Raw genomic sequence first — 21,804 nt, 5'->3', positions numbered from 1 at the left:
TATTTGGTCGAGTCGATGCTTACTCGTCATGTCAATCATAAAACTCCGGTTTTCATCTGTGTTGATTGATTACTCGAGTCTGAGCATGGACTCTCTCAAAAAGTACTATGCTTAGGTCATCTTGCATGGTTACTTTTGTACAATAGTGTGTTATTCATTTTTGTAAAGTGTGGTTTGGTGTGTTGTTTTGCAAGAAAATTTCCTGCTTATTATGTTTCTACCTGCTTTGCAGATGTCGGTGTCTCCTCACATCAGTTTCGTTGATGGTGCTTGCCTTAGTACCTAGAATCTATCATCCGCAGCATGGGCCATTTATGACCCCATGGTGAGTTCATTGATCTTTAAGGTATCTGACTAGGTCAAACAACTAATAACATCACTCAGTATATCACAGTTATCAAATTGTTGTCAGAAGCTATTGCTCTTGACATCCGAGAATTGGTTGTCAACCTTGATTTGTAGCCTATTGTTCTCCAACTCAACGAGCAATATTCCATCAAAAACCCTCAAATATTGAGAATGTATCTATGTATTCGTCTATTGGAGAGAAATTTTGATTACATTACATATCATCATATTCCTAGACACATGAATACATTAACAAATGTATTAGCTAATTATGTGTTGGATAGACATTTGCGAAACATGTGAAAATAAAAAAAAAAAAAATTTGTACCATAGTAAGTAAGGAAATATAGCATAGATATATATATATATATATATATATATATATATGCTGATAATGTTTGTTATACATCAAAACCCCAAAAAATAATATGTGTGTTCAAATACATCCGTGGCTCTCAGGCCTTATACATTTGCGGCTCGCAGGCCTAAACAATGTGGAATGCTAGACCTATAAACTAATCAACATGATGCTCATGGTAGCATGTAACAACTCGTACTACATGAGCTAGCAGTTGGCGGATCCAATCTGATACCCCCACTATGTGCCTTTGATACTGGCTTGGAACATTACCCATTCGAGCATACTCTGGGATAGTGTGGGTCAACCCCTCAAGGTTTTGCATGATCTCCTCGTCGTTATCGCTTCCTTCCTGATAAGGAGCGACATCGAACTGCCGAGAAATGCACCTGTCAATCGAGGACATCCCGACAGGACATTCTGGTCCAACATCTACATTTATAAAATCGAAATGTCATGAACACATATATTGCAAAAAAAATAAAAATTGATTGTTTTTACTTCCATCATCATAATCCTCCCCCCCGGGAGCGGCATATTCGGATCACTACAGAAGTCAGTACCACTATAAGGCCAATCCTCTACTTCGTTTAGCTGTCGTCGTAGCCATGAGAAGAAGGCGGGCTTGTAGGACATATTTTGGCCCCAGGTAATCCTAGGCATCAATGCACTCCAACGGACTATCCGTGGGTCTCATGGCAATGATGGTTCCACCTCAGCAAGCTGGTAGTGAAATAGTGGGACCTGCTCCAAAAATAAGGTCACTAGAATGGACCCATAGCAAAACTGCTTCAGGTCTCCTGCCTTGGCTTTTGATAGCTAGCGCTTCATGTTTACCTCCATGGCTTCTTCCCAATTGAAGATAGTCGGCGTCATATAGTTGATAGCATACTGAAACTTTGACTTCTTGGTTTCATGTTGTGCTTGAGCCTCAGCCACTCTGTTTATGGTCAACAACAGCACTCTCAGTACAAGATCCTGAACAATCATGATCTCTATCTTGCCGATCTTGGATTTGAGTGCTTCCAGGCAGCATTCTGCAAGTAACATGGTCACACCTTCCCCAACATGCCTTGACCCATACAGATTGATTGGCTCCCCTCTTCAGGGCAATCATGTGATGAAATAAATATCAGAAGTTTCCAACTCTAGTTCTTGGTCACGGATCATGAAAACTTCCCGATTGATATCCCAGAGACTGATCAGATACTGTAGCAATTCGAGTTGAGCCCGTAGACCTGGTGTGAGGAAGAATTTGAGGAGCCCACATTTCGTTAGAGAATTCAAGTAATTTGGGTCTGCCATTACTTGTGTGTCAATGTTCTCAAGCTCGCCTTCCTTCCAATCCACCATTTTTCATGATTTTTTCCCTGCAAAAACCATACAATCAAATCAATAAACGTCCTTGGCTAGAGAAATTTGGATTCAATCAGACAAATTAGGAAAAAAATTGGAACTTTTATGTTCATAGTGTCGGCGCACTTGACAGTCTTAATAACCCTCGATCGGCATGATTCCGTGCCTGGAAACCGCGCCGACCGAGGGAGAATTTTTTTTGTCAAAATCTCCTAAAAAATCCAAAAAATAGTTAAAAATAGGTATAATAAGCATGAAAATGGAGCTAAAGGTCTCGACTCTTACCTGCAACTGACGGATCATCGAATGGCCTCCCATATCTCCCACAATTTTCTCCTGAACAATTATGGCACAAATGGGTGAGAAGCTCTTCACACAAGGTAAAATGTTAAATGGTAAATGGTAAAAAATAATTACTTTTTCCTCCTTTTATTCATTTTTCATGAAATATTAGGGTTTTTAAAGAATTTTGACGTATTTTTTCCTCATAAACTGGATAATGCTTTTGCCTTTTGTGCAATGACAGCTGATGGATTACTGATGATGGTACTAGAGTCATGTTTAAGCTCTTTTCTCGACTCGTCAAACTCAAATGAAAAGATCGGCGAGTATTTTTCCCTTTTTGACTTGTAAAAGAGAATAAAAATGGGGGGTCTACTTTCAAGATCTTTTCCGACTCTTTAAACACGAAAAGATTGATGAGCTCTTGTCATTTTGAACTCGTTAAAGGCTGTGAAACATCGTTTACGTAGTGTACGTTACCCATTTTTCAGGTTGGCATGAACTATTTACGAAAAAGCTACTCCTTGACTGAAATGGTCAAGCGATTCTCTCAAGTATCATTTTCTACCTTTCTGGGCTCGAGAGACACAAATGTATGAAAAGGGACCATGTGGAGTTTTCTTTTCCCTGTCTTTTTCAAACTCTCTAAACATGAAAAAGATATTGAGTTACACCTTTGTCAGACTCGTTAAAATATTAAACAACATTGGATTCATCGCCATGATGGAGATGAGCTTCTCCTTCCTAGGGCTCATTAAACTTACTAGTTCAGATTCGTCTAAAGGACGAACTTATAGTGCAAGCACATGCTATCCCCTTCAAGATTGTGATAAAAAATAATTGGGGTACCTGCCAGAAATGTTGGAGGAAAATTGGAAATTCTATCAGTTGTGTTGGCAACTCACTCTTGAACATGACACTTTCTACTTCGTGTCGGGTTGGGATATCCTTCTTTTCGTGATTGACCTTCCCGGGTTGGGTTGTTCATTTTTTCCTTCCATTTGATCTCTGTCACGTCATCATGACCACCAATCCTATGAATCCAAAAGCTTCCAAACTCCGAAGTCGTGTCACCGATATGTTCAAGAGTTAGTCCTTCTACAGTTACACTTACTCCTGATTCTCTATATCATCTGAAATCATTGCATCCCTTTGTCTCATGTCGATGATGTGGGATACATCATGGCCCTCCTTTGACATGGTCGCTTCTTGTCAACTTCAACTCATTATCTAGGATGTTGGCCAAGAGACTCCCTTCCAGTACCTTAGAGCTTGCATGCCCTAATGGAAAGTTCTTCTCACTCGATGACAAGTTCACATCATTGGCTTTCGATCGGGTGATTTCATGGGTTTTCGACTTCAGTTCCTTTATTAACATTCTGCGAACTGTGTTGCTAGTGCCTTGAGATCCATTGTCATTATTGGTGGTTTACCTCATGCTTGTTAATGGTTCACATCATTTACCAATAATAAAGAGACTTTCTAGCATGTTCGACTTCAACACAGTAATTCACATGTTAGGATTTGTACTTTGATCGGGTCGTTTGGAGCGCAAGACCTTGAACTCAGATTACACCTATCTAGGTTGCGAGGCAATTTGATATGATCATGTTGATATACATGTCTCTTTTAGATGGATGGATACAACCATACCATGAGTTGTTATATGTGATCCTTCTCATTACTGGATGATTGTTACTATACCTTGGTTTTGTTATGATCCTTTCTATTGGACGGTTGTGCCCATACCTTAGTTCCATTTACATGATCATTCTCTGGATGATTGCATCCATAGCACCATTCATGTATCATTTGTCAGAGTTTTCAGTGATGTATATGTATCTACGCTTGCTTGCAGGTTTTCTGTCGAAGGACTCCGGTTCCCCACATCCACTTGTAAAGAATTTCACCCCTCACTCTCGTTTGGCCTTCACGCTTTAGGGGGAATCTGTTACAAAGAATTTTGTCAACTATCCTATACTCCCTGTCCATGATCCTGGAGGACCTCTACAGTGAACCCTACATGCTTTCCCATCATGAATAAACCCTCAGTATCTCCCTCTTCATGAGCAGAATGATTCCCCTTTGCATCATTTCCCAAGAATATTCCTTTTACCCCAGTTTATAAGACTGGCACTACTGACCAGTTTCCTCCTCGTGCCGATTTGCAAAGATTAATACTATAACTAGTATCGTACGGAGCGACTGAGCCCTTTTCCAGCCATGTCAATCCTCTTTTGGCAATTTTTTTAAATATGGAGTCGAAGCTTCCAGGTCTAGAAGGTTCGTAATGGAAGTCTGGTAGACGGTTGGGCTGGATGGAGCTGAAGAAGTCAGTTTGGGCTCATTTCCCCTATTAGGATGGAACAAACTAAGGATATAAGACCTTCTCCCATGATGAGAGGAACCATCTCCCACCCATCCAAGCTATATAAACCTCTCATTTCCCAAGCTAAACTAGTTTTGGAGTGAATTTGAATGATCAACAAGACATCTATAGCTTGTAGCTTTCTAGTGTATTTTTGAGGGAGAATAGCGTGATTTAGTTTGGTTTGAGAGTAAAGGGAAGAGGACTTAAAACTTCCATTTTTGGGGCTATCCATGAGATTCTAGCAGAAGTGTGGGAACCCAGATACATCAGAGGAGACCAGAAATGTCAAGGCATTGGTTGTAATCTCTTTCTAATTTATATAATACAACTATTGATTGATTTCCTACATGAAGTTTTATCTTACATCTTTATGGCTTAATGTTACTTGACCTGTTAAGTAGGTTGAATAAAATATTGTATGCTATCACACTTGTTGTTGTTGTTTATTTGCTTGTTTCAGGTATTCGAAGGAAGGAAATGAAAGATAGCTAGAGTAAGGAAGCAGGATCATCACCAAGCGGAATAGCGTTCTAAGAGGTAGGCCCTCTTATTTTATTCTAGCTTAAAGTGATTTTCCATAGATTTTTTGTCTGTGGCTAGACCCGCTTTGTCGGACTAGAGGAATTGTTTGGCACTAAGAATTTACCTACACCACAAGGTGCAATAGAAACAAATAGGGATCCATAACCAAGTGACTAGACCCAAGTCCAACAACTACCCCCTATGTCGCAAGATACCTCCACTTGGAGACCACAGCCAACAACAAGACAAACATACCAGTAGCAGAAGAAACAACATCATGGTAAGATACAAAGGGAAGTTTAATACACAGTTTACCCCTAGGAAAAGGCATGGGTATGGGAATCAACAACATTGTAGCAAGGTGTTTAATCTATTGATCTAACACCAATTGTAATAGTATATCTAGCACCAATAGCATCACCAGTGGTTTCCATTGATGAAGCAGTTGATTAAGCACCTATCAATTTAGTAGTAGATCTAGTATCTTATGACTTTGATTTTTCAAGTGACTCTGCAACCAAAGATTTACGCATCAAGATCAAGACCAAGAAAGGCTACCACCAGTAGCAGATACAATTCCAGTATCGAATCTAGTACCATATCCAACAGATATAGTTTCAGGCATAGATGTATAGCTTCCTATAGATTATTCATAGCATAGCCAGTAGCCATAGTTCTAGGTCCAATAACACAAGCTGCAAATAGAGGGTAAGGAAAATAGAGGTTCGGCGAAGGGTTTTGTTGTGAAAGCAAAGCCTAAATTCATGAGAGTGCAGTTCATGAAGGGTTCTGCTGCGACAATGGAAGTTTAATTCGTGAGAGAGAAGGGTTTTGCGAAGGGTTATGCTGGAAAAATAGACAATGAAGTCATGAGAGAATAGTTCTGCGAAGGGTTCTGTTCGGAAAACAAAGGGTAAAGTCCTCAAGTTATTTCTCCAAAAAAATAATTTTCTTCTCAATATGTTGATGCAACATTTTATCTCTACAGATAATCTATAGACCATGTAACATTTTAGATACCAAAATAGCCCTCAACTTCAGTAGGTGCATTGATGAAATTTGTTTTCTACTTTAGTGTTTGCTTGCAAAATTCCTTCTAATGACATTTTCTCCTTGCTCAACTCTCCTCTATTTTCACAATGCCTCTTTCCTAGTAATGAGAAGGAAAACATAGAAGTTGCACATATAAATCCTCTGGTAGATCTGCAACCCAACCATAAATGTTATGAATGCACTGGGAATGTCATTGGTAAGGCACAAATCCCACCTGCAAGAATTGTAGAATTCACGAAATCTGATCTCCCTCCATTAATTTAGTGCACCATAATTTTCATATATAATGTAATGGAAACAACAAAATAGCCACCCAGAAAATTTACTGCCACCCATTGCCAATAATTTGTTTTTTGTAATTTTTTGTAAAGTGTTGTCAGTAGTCAGTCTCCACCTAATTTTGATGAATTTCTAGAAACTTGTTCTTTAATAGGTGAGAATACTTCTACAACAACTTATTCCTCAATAAGTGAGACTACTACTTTCCTAACAACTTTTTTTATGCCAAGTTCTTGTGGGGTAGTATTCTTTGTCTCATGAGGAGTTTCTTTAACAAATCCCCCCACTTTTATTTTTTGTTTAAAATAGTAATATTTTCTTATGTGGGTTCTTGTTTAAAAACATTCATTTCTTCTCCCTTGTAGACCATATTTGTGGATTGAATAGTAGAAACCCTTGTGACTGATTCTTGTGTAGTAGCGATACAACTTACTAGTGCCAATTTTTGTGTAGAAAGACCAATATTGTCCTAAGGACTTGCCATTTTGCTACAACATTGAATCTTGTCCTCTTTTTTTTTGGAATTGTGACTAAAATCCCAACTTTTGTGGATCTTTCTCATTTTATTGTGGATGAAATCACTCCTATATCAATAGGGACTTCTTCAACAATAGGGGCACATGGATGAATTTCTTCTCTTGGAGGGCATTCACTAGTGGTTTTAACATCATTATTAAGATAAATAGAATTTTAGGGTTATACTTCTTGTTTAGGTTGATTAAAAATATGTTGATGTTTCTCATCGCCTTCTTCCTCCTATTGTTCTTGTGCCTCTTCTTCTTATTGTTCATCTACTACTTCTTTTTTTTCATTTACTTCAACCATATCTACTCTTTGAATTTGAGAAATTCTTTATAAGAAAGCTTCCCATGACTTATTTGTCATGGTTGAGGTATCCTAAATCAATAGTTTAATTTTCTCATGAACAGTGACACTTATGTTAATATTTCTCATAGCTCCAACTTTTTTTGTTGTCAACTATGGAATATTCAACAAAAAGTGGGGAATATTGATTAGTTGTTGGTGATGCAGATGTGAGATCACATTAAACTGATTGCTAACAACACGTTATGTCATCCTTCATAGGTTAAATAATTTTTCACAAAATATGCTACAATTGGTCATGGGTGGCATAGGAAATATGCTTCACATCATTGTTCACATTCTCAACTATTTCATAACCCACCAAGAAGTTAATCCGATCATTTTACAACATAACCTTTCTAGGGAACCACCTTTCCATGTTTATGGTAAACCAATTACTCTAGAAATGGGTTCTTCAATATCTTTCACATGAATCTTGTGCATAATGACTATGAACAAATGGAAACTTTGTGCAAACTCAAGAGTAATAGAGGAGTCAAACCCTTGCAACTGCTTAAAATATGTTATCTAGCTTTCATTGAGAAAAAATTGGTATACCTCCAAATTGTTTTGCAATTGGGCTAGGATTATGGGTTGATACCTCACTACAATGCCTCCCATCATGAAGAGTAGTAACATTTAGTAGCAAAAAAATCAGAGTAATAGAAATCACTATCCTAGAGTAATAGTGAGTAATAAAAATCATTGTTCCGGGGAAGTAGCAAGTGAACAATGTCTCAAAATAATAACATCAACCATGTACACAATGTTCAATTGGTAAGGATGATACCAATTGGCTTTCCAAATTAGAAATATAAGGGAAAAAATGGAAATTCAAGATAAAAAATATGCCAACGAATTACTGAATCAAGAAAAAAATGACAAGGATTAATGACATTAGTAATTCATAATGATTAGAATTATTTATATTCTAATTCAAATATAGGTCGTCCTTAGCCAATTGAAAAAGCGGGGGAAATGGAAAATTAATGAAATAGAAAGTACAAGTGCAGTGGCACATACTGTTATACCTTACCTAGATTTGCGATGATTGCTAGATATAGTAACAAAATGGAAAGAGTGGTGGTGGATGGTTGATGTGAATGCAAAATAATTCCTCTATAGTTATGCAGTAGGTAAATATATGATGTACAACATACAAGGATCCATAGAAAATCATAATCCATTGCAAGGATAAAATTCATAACAAATGGAGTTTGAAAGCAATAGAGGATATGTAATTAGACAACCACAATACAACCATGTTTAGGGGTTTTGATGTGCTTTCCACAAGAAAGGGATAATGTATCTCTCTTTTCCATTTTACATGTAATAGTAATCTAAAGGTCTTTGTATCAGATATTGAATATTCATCACCAAGGTGTAAGGGACTTGTATATGGACCACGCAGGCCTTAAAGCATGTTAAAAGAAGGATCAATGGATCAATGGATCAATGGATATGTACTATGTATTATATGGACAATCTAATATGTAGTATATATTATTTGGTGATCTAATATCAATTGAGTAAAAAGGATGTTTTCCAGGTAATTGCAACAAGATGACCATTCTATAGTCCAACATGGGGAACTATGCCAGCTAATTGCAGCTAGATGCACATTCTACAGTCAAGCATGGGGAACTGTGTATGAAAATTCTACTCTCTTGATATTGAGATCCTGAAATACCCCATATCATGGTGGATATCTGCATCCTATCTATCCAAAAAGTACCTAGCTCTATATCTCTAATAACTAAGGCCACCCCTAAAGTCCTAGGATCTATCCCATAGTGTGATAGGACCTCCTAAGGAGTCACATCTATCACCATAGGGTTAGAATCAGATTCACCTACTAGATATCTAGATCCTCCAATTATCCTTGATGGGTAGCCTAGTTGGATAAAGCCCCTGCCAAGTCATTAGACCTTTGTCATGAGGTTCGAGTTCAATTCTCCTTGGGTCTATCATGGTCACTCCTCAAAAGTTGGGTCAACTAGGCATGAGGCCCCTTTGGATGGGCTTCCCACCTAGGGGTGTTGCAACGAAAAAAATCTAGATCCTCTAATTGTAGATCTGAGTAGAGAACAAATGGACCATTTTACAATCTAGTATGGGGAACTGTGTCGCGCTTGAGTGAGTGTAATGTTAGTTGTGCCTAGGGGAACATTATATTCCATAGTATGGGGGAGTTGTGTCACGAGTGATTTATTGTAATCTTGTTTGTGCTGAAAGGTGTATCATATAGCCTGTTGAGTCTTGAAAATGTCATTCATTTCCATTACACTTTCACTATTATGTCCATTATATCACCTCCATTTCACCTCCATTTCACTACTATGTCACCACATTCATCCCACTTTCATTATCATTGGGCCACATTTATGTTTTTCCAATCTTTATTATTTATAAGCCTTTTAAGTGAATTTGTGGTTAAACATTAGAAAATAATGTGCATATGCTTATACCTAACAAATGGGTTGAGATTATTGACATGTGTAGGTTGAAAGGAGGCTTCTAGAAGACTCTTATGTGGCACTCTAAGGCCAAATTCGAATTTGAGTGGAAAGAATCATGGGATCATGAGGATATGTGTCACATCTCCTAATTGTATTGTAACTCTAAGAAAACATGTGTCTTATCAGTTCCTATTTTAATTAGGACTCTAGAGGTAGAGGGAGAGATTCATGGATTCTCATTAATGAGATGGCTTCTAACAATGTAAACTTTGAAACGGGAACTATAAACTCAAAACGGGAACTCTGGCCAAAAAACCCCAAAAAAACATCAAAAACAGTGCTCAAAACGAAAAGTGTGTATACTGGAACGATGTTTTTATTTTTTAGGCGTCAATTTTGAACATGTTTTAAAATTGGCAGTGACTACAAAATTTACTATGAAATTTTGGTGCAAAATATAGCTTCAAAATGAAACTGATGACACTGGAACAATGATTTTTTTTTTAGGGTCAATTTTCAGTATTTAAAAAAAATGCTAATAAAACCAAATTTCTATGTGTCAAACAAAGTTGTTTATGCGGGAAAAAACACACTAATGTTTTTGGTAGAATATCATTTTTCTTTCCTAAGTATAAATTTAACATGTTTTCAACCATAACATGCTAGATACAAAAAAAATTGAAATTTTTTCAACTATAAAATAAAAAAAACCATGACATTATGAACAAATTACATCACTAAATGCATTCAAAAGTCATTATTTGTATATTGAATAAAACATATTTTATATCTCTAATTTAATATTGCATTGTAGATATTTTAAACAATAAAATTTATCATAACTGAGACATATAATCCAACAACATAAAAATGCCTCATAACTTCTCATTTAACACCATATGGAAAACATTAATTTTATTTGAAGATACGATGCATACATCAGTTATATAAACTGTCTTAAACAACTATTCAAAATCACTCATGTTTTCTGGCACACCATCAGAATTCACATCTTCAGATGAGTGACTGGATGCTGACGAAGATGTTCCATATTCTTCTCTTTCATCAACTAGTGCCCCATCTGAGTCCACATGCATGCCCAACATTTCAGGTTTCAAAATTCTTCTAGATCTACGACTGGTTTCAGGTGACTCCCATGTCAACACTGTTCCTTCTGGTAACAACCTTTTCAGAATCTCTATCGTCTTGAAGCGAAGAGTTCCTCTCTTTGTTAAATTGAAGTCATAAACAAGTATGTCTACATCCTCCAATTTTAATATGTCTGTGCGGCGGCGATTTACATTTGTACCCTTTCTTTTTCTTTTTCCGCCATTTTTTTTGTCAACTACCATCTTTGGCTTATACACACCATTGAATGGGTGTGTATTTATGGCATACCAATGTACTTCAACACTTGTAACATCCTCATTTTCTGTAAAGACCTTTATAACTTTAGCAACCCAAAATGGATATCCATTGGGATCTCCATCTGCTAGCACTGCAATCATGCAACCCTCCTTAATATCCTGTAATGAACCCCTATAAAGGTCTTCCATGGCTTCACGTTGTGCACGAGATCTTCTGGAACCAATATACATCTCTCTTCCTCTGCCTGTGAAGAATTAATAATACCTTGAGATTGTTGTTGTTCAACAATGTTTACTTCCTCATGTTCATTCGACACATTATGTGGCCAAATAAATGGATTTTTCAAAGGTATATCTTCATTTATTGTTGTCGAAATGATATCACTTTGATTATTGAAAAACGACTCCCACCAAACTGAATCAGCAATGTCAAAGTACTCATATGTATATCTAATACATTTTTTAATTTCTTCCAGGCAATCAGAATAATTTATAGCCCTGTTCTGTCTACGTGCATTCTGAACTTCACCAACTGATTGTAATAACAATATTTTTGATGCAAATATTGGATGATCTGGAATGAACTTCAAAAATTGCAATCCTGATGATGGTGCCCATTCTGTAGTAGTTGAATACTTCTTGCCCCATATTAGTGTTTTCCCATCAATTTTTTTGATACGAAATTGATGTTCGAAGCTAATGTCATTAAGTTGTTCAATGCATTTCCCCTCACCGTATGATCCCAGAATAAACCTTCGCATGTCAATAGTTTCTTCCAACACATCAAAAGTAGGCTCTGGCATGTATGATTTCTTAATACATTCAATTAGTGATGGCAAGCTACCAACTTCCTTCCTCCTCAATGTGACTGAAAAACGGATGAACATCTGATCAATATGGTCATGAGTGTGCCCAACAAGAAGGAAACCAACCTTTACCTTCTGAAAAATTCCCAATTCAACAAGCATGTTTAGATATCCAAAAACAACCTGATTTTTGTTTTCACGGCAAGTGTTGTCCAATTGTAGATACAAAACTTCAGGAAGATTACCAGACCAATGAGAAATCACATCATGAATTATAGTTATGGTCAGATTTGCATCATTATGAATATTTGGAGCTGTGAAGTACACCCTTGGCAACATTTTCCCATTGAAGACCATACAACCGACCAAGTGAAATTGAATAAAGTTTTCCTCCTGTAAATTTTTGGGTGTGCGAACAAAATGTGGTAAAAGTGTTTTCTTCTGGTCCATACCATCAATTATCAAACCCAAATATTTATTCGGATTATCATAACACTTTTTTCTATGCTTGTACAACTTCTTCCTTTCGTTTGTTTGTTGTTCGCGATGCTCCTGAAGTTGTTTGACAATTAAATCTACACAACATAAAAGAGATTCATTAAGAAATATGTTTTCATAGTTGATGACTATACAATTTTAAAAGTTAAAGTTATAAATGCTTACCTCTTTCTGAGCCTTCACTTTTGTCCCTTTTTGATTTAAGAGAAGCACATGTACTGCAAATCCCCATCCTTGTCTTCTTTGGAATATGGACATTGTTGAATTCTTTCTTCCATACCTTCACAAAATATTGATATGTAATAAACTGGCCATGTCCCTCAGCACCTTCTGCATATTCTTTGTATAAGTTGTAGATTTCTCGTCTTGAAAAATTATCTGGAATATGTATTGTCTCTCCATTTGGCATACACTCTCCATGCTTTGAAAAGAAATCTTTCATCCATGACATTGCAGTATTTGATAATGGACCAAACTGTCTTTTATGACGTACTTCTGAATAAAATGTGGGATCCTTTTCCAAATTTTCTTGAATTCTCGAGAGACGAAAATTCCCAATCGAATGAAACATTTTGAAACCTTTTCTACAGATAAAAAAAGTCCCAATATGATAATCATAACCTGAAAATGTAGATTGCATGCACCCAACTAAATATGAATTTTTCATGCTTTTATTCATTGACAAATATCTCTTCCTGCTTTCTAATGCAAATTTGAAATCCATATGTTTCAAGCAATCTTTTTGGAAACATTCACTTTAAATGAGAGCACTGATAGAACTTCTTCTCGTCAGATATTCTGCTCTACCCCTTGTATACCTAGAACAACTTGCATTGATACGAAAAGGTCTGCTCCTACTCCTTGATACAATGTTTCTTGGCAACATCTCCATCATTTGATCATCATTTGTATAAGTCTTTTCATCATCATTAAGAGGAATGTTATCCACACTATGATCATCCTTGCTTTTCAAATATTGACTTGGAGGATATTCTTCATCTTCTGCTTCTTCAGTGCTACTGTCGTAGTCCTTAGAATTCGGACTGAATGGAAGATCTGACTCGATGTTTAATGGATATTCTTCCTCATATGCATTGCGAGTGCTACTCTCATAGTCCATAGAATTAGGACTACGTTGAAAATGTGACTTACTTATTGAAGATGCTACATCTCGTCCTTTGTCACTGCTACCTTTATACTCATTAGAATTAGGACTAAGTGCATCATCCTGTCCTTCATCACTGCTGCTCTCATAGTCCGCAGAATTAGGACTAAGAGGACACAGTGACACTCTATTATTTTGAAATTCATCATCACGCTCTTCATAACTATTGCTCTCATAGTCCGCAGAATTAGGACTAAGTGGACACTGTGGTACTCCAATCTTTTGAATTTCATCATCCCACTCTTCATCACTGCTGCTCTCATAGTCCTTAGAATTTGGACTAACTGGACACCGTGACACTCCATACTTTTGAAAATCAACATCATGCTTTTCATCACTACTGCTCTCATAGTCCTTAGAAGTAGGACTAAGTGGACACTTTGACACTCCATACTTTTGAAAATCAACATCATGCTTTTCATCACTGCTGCTCTCATAGTCTTTAGAATTAGGACTAAGTGGACACCGTGACACTCCATTCTTTTGAAATTTGCCATCATGCGCTTCAAAACTGCTGCTCTCATAGTCCTCAGAATTAGGACTAAGTGGACACCGTGACACTCCCTTCTTTTGAACTTCACCATTATGCTTTTCAAAACTGCTGCTCTCATAGTCCTCAGAATTAGGACTAAGTGGACACCGTGACATTCCCTTCTTTTGAACTTCACCATTATGCTCTTCAAAACTGCTGCTCTCATAGTCCTCGGAATTAGGACTAAGTGGACACCGTGACACTCCATTCTTTTGAACTTCACCATCATGCTCGTCAAAACTGCTGCTCTCATAGTCCTCAGAATTAGGACTAAGTGGACACCGTGACCCTCCATTCTTTTGAACTTCACCATCATGCTCTTCAAAACTGCTGCTCTCATAGTCCTCAGAATTAGGACTAAGTGGACATCGTGACACTCTGTTCTTTTGAACTTCACCATCATGCTCTTCATCACTGTGGCTTTCATAGTCCTTAGAAGTAGGACTAAGTGGAATCTGTGACTCTTTATTTATTTGAAATTATCCATCCCCTCTTTCATCAGTGCTGCTCTCATAGTCCTTAGAATCGGGACTAAGTGGAAGAAGTGACTTTCTATTCATAGTGGAAGAATTCCCGCTATGTTCATCAATATGAGTAGAGTTGTTACGCGATGCAGAAGTTGATGGTGTATAAATCGAAACTTCACTATCAGAACAATCCATCCCTTTCAAATAGAAGATGTTGAATGATACAAATGGTGAGTCTCCTAAAGATATTATATAGCTTAAAGAATGAAATTTTCCCTCCAAAAATTTTCACGAAAATATTTCCCTCCAAAAAGTTTCGCGAAAATATTTCCCTCCAAAAAATCTGTTAAATTTATTTACCTTTATTACTTTGTTCTACAATTTATTGGAAAATGTAAACTAAATTTTTGTATGAAATCATAATTAAAATTGTACACTACAACTTCTACAATTATTATAATAGTTAAACCATATAATATTCGCTTTCCAATACTACAATATTCACTTTAAAATATTTTAAAACAAATTATCCCACATTCAACCCGTTGTAAAACAAATCAATAATATTCACTTTATAATATTGTAAAACAAATTATCCCATATTAACCGTACAGTAAAACATCCTTGTAACTTCACTTACATATTAAAATTTCATTATCACTATTACTAACATCACATCTAGACTTTCTGAAAATCGTTGAAAGAGGTCGTGAATTTGTGGAGCAGCTAAATCGCTATCAACAACATAATCAACGAAGAATTCTCGCAATTAAAAGGTAAGTTAAATTTTTTTCTTGAAAATTTTCATATTAAATTAGTTTCATGAAAAATCGTGAGCATGGTGGGCCCGGTCAACCTCATTTTCTTAACACCAGTGGGTGCTCCACACCCCCCCTCGCCCGCCCACCCGCCCGCCCGCCCGCCCGGCCCCTCCAGGCGGCTTAACAGCGCCCCCCCTCACCCGCCTGTCCGGCCCCTCCGGGCGCCCTGACAGCCCCCCCTCACCCGCCTGCCCGGCCTGGGCCCCCTCACCCGCCCAGCCCGCACACCCCGTCCCCCCTCACCCGCCTGCTCGTCTCGGCCCGGGCGCCCTAACCCGCCCGCCCCACCCCTCCGGTCAAACCACCCACGCCCCCCTCACCCGCTCGCCCGGCCCGGGCGCCCTCACCCGCCCGCCCAACCCCTCCCGGCGCCCTCACCCGGGCACCTCACCCCTTCGGGCGGGCCACCCACCCCCGGGTGCCCTGACCCGCCCGCCCGCACAGCACGGGAGCCCTGACCCGCCCGCGGGCGCCTTGACCCGCCCGCGGGCGCCTTGACCCGGCCCCGCCCGGCCCGCCCCGCCCGCGCCCGCCCCAACCCGCCCGCCCGTTCGCCCCACCCGCCCACGGGCGCCCTCACATGCCCGCCCGCCCGCGGGCGCCCTCACCCGCCCGCCCCACCCGCTCGCCCGCCCCACCCACCCCCGGGCTCCCTCACCCGCCCACCCGACCCACACCCGGGCGCCCTCAACCGCCTGCCCGACCCACCCCCGGGCACCCTCAACCGCCCACCCGCCCGCCTCACCCACCCTCCACCCTCGGCCTCACCTGCCCTCCGCCCGCCCGCCTCACCCACCCTCCGCCCTCAGCCTCACCCACCCTCCGCCCGCCCGCCTCACCCACCCTCTGCCCTCGGCCTCACCCGCCCTCCCTCAGCCCCATGAGCGGGGCTCGTGCAGGCTCACCCGGGCCGCCCGCGCCGTCGCCCGGCAGGCAGGGCGATTCCCGAAATTGCCCTGCCTGCCGGGCGAGGGCGCGGGCGGCCCGAGTGGTGCCTGCACGAGGGGGGGAGCCCTCATGCAGGTGCCACCCGAGCCGCCCGCGCCCTCGCCCGGCAGGCAGGGCGATTCGAATCGCCCTGCCTGCCGGGCAAGGGCGTGGGCGGCCCGGGTGGCGCCTGCACGAGGGGGGGCGCCCTCGTGCAAGCGCCACCCGGGCCGCCCGCGCCCTCGTCCGGCAAGCAGGGCGAGGGCGCCGGGTGGCGCCTGCTTGAGGGGCGCCCTCGTGCAGGCGCCACCCGGGCCACCCGCGCCCTCGCCCGGAAGGCAGGGCAATTCCGGGAATCGCCCTGCCTGCCGGGCGAGGGCTCGGGCGGCCCGGGTGGTGCCTGCACGAGGGGGGGCGCCCTCATGTAGGCACCACCCGGGCTGCCCGCGCCCTCGCCCGGCAGGCAGGGCGATTCCCAGAATCGCCCTGCCTGCCGGGCGAGGGCGCGGGCGGCCCAGGTGGTGCCTGCACGAGGGGGGGCGCCCTCGTGCAGGCGCCACCCGGGCCGCTCGCGCCCTCGCCCGGCAGGCAGGGCGACCCTGCCTGCAGGGCGAGGGCACGGGCGGCCCGGGTGGCGCCGGCAGGGTCGCCCTGCCTGTCGGGCGAGGGCACGGGCGGCCCTGGTGGCACCTGCACGAGGTTGGGCACCCTCGAGCAGGCGCCACCCGGGCCGCCCGCGCCCTCGCCCGGCAGGCAGGGTCGCCCTACCTGCTGGGCGAGGGCGCGGGCGGCCCGGGTGGTGCCTGCACGAGGGCGCCCTCCCTCGTGCAGGCGCCACCCGGGCCGCCCGTGCCCTGGCCCGGCAGGCAGGGTGACCCTGCCTGCCGGGCGAGGGTGCGGGCGGCCCGGGTGGCGCCTGCACGAGGGCGGGCGCCCGAGCGGAGGGCGGTTCGGGTGAAGCGGCCGGGTTGGTGAGGGCGCGGGGCGGGGGGGCGGGTGAGGGCGCCGGGCCGGGTGAAGGTGCCCAGAGGTGTGGGGCGGGCGGGCAGGCGAGGGCGCCTAAAGGGGCGGGGCGAGCGGGTTGGAGCGGGCAGGTGAGGGGGTGCAGGGTGTGCGGGTGAAGGGGTGCGGGGTGGGGGGTGCGGTAGGGAGCCCGGGCGGAGGGGGGTTCGGGTGAGGCAGGCGGGTGGGTGAGGGCGCCGGGCGGGGGGGCGGGCGAGGGCGCCGGGAGGGGTTGAGCGGGTGGGTGAGGGGTGCATGATGGGGTGCGGGGTGGGCGGGTTGGGGGATAGGTAGGGAGCCCGGGCGGAGGGGGGTTCGGTTGAGGCGGGTGGGTGGGTGAGGGCGCCGGCGGGAGGGCGCCGGGAGGGTTGGAGCGGGCGGGTGAGGTGGTGCGGGGTGGGCAGGTGTGGGAAGAGGTAGGGAGCCCGGGTGGAGGGGGGTTCGGGTGAGGCGGGCGGGTGGGTGAGGGTGCCGGGCGGGGGGGCGGGTGAGGGCGCCCGAAGGGGTGGGGCGGGCAGGTGGGCGAGGGCGCCTGGAGGGGTGGGGTGCCGGGAGGGTTGGAGCGGGCGGGTGAGGAGGTGCGGGGCGCGCGGGTTGGGGGAGAGGTAGGGAGGGCGCCCAGAGGGGTGGGTGAGGGCACCTGGGTCGGTCGGTCGGGCGGGCGGAGTAGGGAGAGAGTTGGGGTGGGCGGGCGGGTGAGGGCGCCCGGGCTGGAGAGGGTTGTGGGGGTTGGGCCGGGGCGCCCGGGCCGCCGGGGTGGGGGGGTTGGGATGCTTGGGGGGGGGTGGGTGGGTGAGGGCTCCCATGCCATGCGGGGGGGTGGTGGGTCGGTGAGGGCGCCCCAGCAAAATGTTTTATTCATGATTTACTTTTTTACACTGGAATGTTAATGCATGTCCTTTTGGAATATGAGGGGTGGTGGGTGGGGTGATTGTTGATTAAAATTTATGATATGTTTTCGTTGTTAGTTTAAGTTAATATGTTTTTATTATTTACTGATTTATGTGTTTCTATTTTTCAGGAAAATGGCATCAAAGAGAATTTCAGTGAATCTTTCTGGACCAAAGACTCATAAAGGTGCATCTAAAAGAAACATTGGTGAACGAACTCCACCTGAGCTCATGACTACAAATCTTTCAAGTGCCTCAAGTGATAAGAAGATGATTTCAGACTGGAAGAATTCGAAAGAGGTGAAATTTCCATCAAGAATGTGGTATGTGAAAGAAAGAGAAAGCGCAAATGTGAATATATATCTATATATCGATATACCGAATGATAATGGAATTTTTGAGGTGATGGGAAGAGTCGTAGATATGTGTTCGGTACCGGACACTGAAGTTTTTTACGTACTTACAAAAGCTCCCAAGTCACATGAAAGGGTTAAATACCGACTATCATATTCATTGTATGACACGAGAGAGGTATCTACAAAGTTGTGTAGTCAAATCGTAAATGAGATGATAGAAAACATCGTAAGTATTATTATTTATATTTGTATTTTGCGTTTTTTAAAGTGTCTCACTATATCTTTTAACTTTGTTTTTTATTGACATATGATATTTTGTTTGGCAGAATTTCGTTGAAAGTTGTTCAATTAGGTTGGGAGGCATTCATTTCATTGAGAATGATATCATGAAAGTTGTCAGCAGTTTTTACTTAGTGTCAGAAGAAAATATGGAAAAAAGGCGAAATGAAGTAATTGATAATGCTACAAAACTACATCCAAAGAATCAGAAAAAAAGGTCTCTAGTGGATAAATCTAGCAAGGGTAAACAAGTTACTTTTGAGAACGATGAAGTTGAAATTGACGATGAAACATATGTTGTCATTACTGAAGATGACATTGGAACTGAGAAGAGCCATAAAAATCCAAAAGTAACAATGCCCAAGAATAACGCTGGTGGGAATGTTATGACCAAGAAAAGTAGAGTTGATGATTTTGAAGCAGTCATTACCAGCAGTCAAGAACCTAGTGAAACTTCAAAAGAAAGTAGAGAAATCATTACACCAGGAGCTGATTTAGAAGATGGCATTATCAAAACAAAACAAAATGTCATTCGAGAGAATTTGACAAAGAGAAACTTAATTGATGGTGGTCGCACATTTCAGCTTAATGTCAGGCAAACCTATAAAGCAAGTGAAGGACAATGTCAATATCAAGTTAGAAAGCCACATCATCTGCATGTTCACAACTTGAAGACATTGATGAGGTACAATCCATATGCTCATGTGGTTAGTTATGTGCTTCTTGTTGATCCACTTCAAGTTCCCAACAAAGAAGCATTTGATAAGTCAAAATGTTTTGAATACAATTATTATGTGCTTGGGGGGAACCATTCTGTAGAAGCTCAAAGACAATTGATGGAGGAATATCCTAATAACCCACGTTTTGAAACAATGAAATGTATCATTTACGCTGGTTTATCTGATACAGAAGCAAAGTTAGTGGCATGGGATCATAATTCAGATAATGAATATAGGATGTCTATGACTTTCATCCAAGGGGTTAGATTTATTCATAGTGAATTTGAAGAAAAATGTGGTGGGGATAGGACAAAAGTTACTGCAGAGTTCCAAAAGGAATGTTGTATGGAAATAGGATATCAAATTGAAGAGAAAACCAATTCAAAAGGTGGAAAGGGCAGCAAACATAGTGATTTATTCAGAGGTGTTGATAACATTTTCCAATTGGCATTTAGAACTGGAGATGTTTGGAGGTTGATTGATGAGATTTTTGGCATGTGGGAAGACATTGCCATTAAAAACCAGAAGGTCAAAAAGTCTAAGCCATTCATATGTGGCAACAGTAAATTAGCTCCTGAAATGAAGCATCTTCCAGACGATATGACTATCACACCTTGGAGGGCGATGCAAGGAGTGAAAGATGAGAAAATTGTCAAAACAATATTATCTCGTGTGAGGTCAGGGGAATTATCATTGGAGGAAATGTCTGAAGAATTTCAAAAGTAAGTTTCTTGAAATATTTTTATTTATTTCTAGATTATAATTATATTTTAAATAAAACATGCTATTCTTGGTAGTATTTGTTATACATATCATTGTATTAACTTTTTGTTACTTTATCTATGTAGTCACAAAGTTTACATGAAAATTCAAGAACAAATGGTTAGATTGTTGAATGAAGATAGTTGGGATGATGTCGTACGCAACTATCCAGATTCAAGTTCTACATCAACATTAAAATCTTTTTATCTTGCATTTAAAAAGGTATCTTGATTTATACATTCATTTTTATTCACCTGTGTACTATTTTTAATTTATAACTTACACATATATTTGTTTATTTTATAAAAGATGAGGAAGGATGATAATGGAGTGCCAGATAGTTTCAAAACCTTTATCGAAAAGATAAAGATCGAAAGACTGAGGAAGCAACGTATTAAGGATATTCAACTTGATCCAACTCTTAATCATTTCATTTGGAATGGGCTAGACACTATTCAATATAAAGTAATACAAGGCGACTGTGAAGACATTGCTAAACTCATACCTAAAAGGGATTATGCCCCAGTCATTGCAGATATTCCCCATGGTTTCAATATTCCAAACATTGACTATGATAGTGACCCTTATACTTATCAAGCTTTTAGTAAAGTGGTTGCGGGATTTGTAGAAGTCACATCATCACCATTATGGAGATTTGTGACATTTCATTCAGACACACAATTGGCAATGATATTGTCAAGCTTTAAGGAGAAAACAAATTCAAGGATGCAGCTTACATGGTAAGACGTTTAAAATGTATATTTGATTAATGTTGAAAAATTTATTTATGTAGAAGTTAATTTAACTTTTACTATTTCATGTTACAGGGAAAAGTCAAATCTTCTTCACAATGAAGATCAACAATTTATAAATGATTGTGAGTTCATTCATATTGATAGTTGGGCAAAAGATGATAGCCATATGTCTATGATTTTTAATTGGGTAGACAGAAAGAGTCATAGCCAAATACTGAGTTATGATGCTGTTGTTAGAAAACTAACATATGAAGACAAAGAAGCAAAAGGAGAGATAGTTAACATTTATAAAAAACCACAGTTATTGATTAACTATCTTATAGACATTTGTTCAAATGAAGGAGATTGGGTTTTGGATTTATTTTCTGGCTCAGGTAAGTTTTATTATATGGAATTGAATTTCAATATGTTATTTTTTTAATTAATATGTCATTGTACTAATTTAGTTCATTATTTCTTTTGTGCTTGAAAATTAGGTACAACACTAGCATGTTGCCTTCAAAAAGGAAGAAATTGCATTGCAATTGAAAAAGATCCAGTACAGTGCAATTTCATTCAGCAAAGAA

General features: G+C 41.5%; 1 pseudogene; it reads left to right on the top strand.

Annotated features, from left to right (window-relative positions):
* The first annotated feature begins 2,408 nt into the window (after positions 1-2,408).
* LOC149206715 (sorbitol dehydrogenase-like) overlaps positions 2,409-21,804 on the top strand; it is a 131,595-nt pseudogene continuing 112,199 nt past the window's right edge.

This window comes from Pinus tabuliformis, chromosome 1_2, assembly GCF_031772625.1.
Source record: "Pinus tabuliformis cultivar Carrire ecotype Pingquan chromosome 1_2, CPIR1, whole genome shotgun sequence".
Taxonomy (NCBI): domain Eukaryota; kingdom Viridiplantae; phylum Streptophyta; class Pinopsida; order Pinales; family Pinaceae; genus Pinus; species Pinus tabuliformis.
This window is presented reverse-complemented; position numbering and strand designations above follow the sequence as displayed.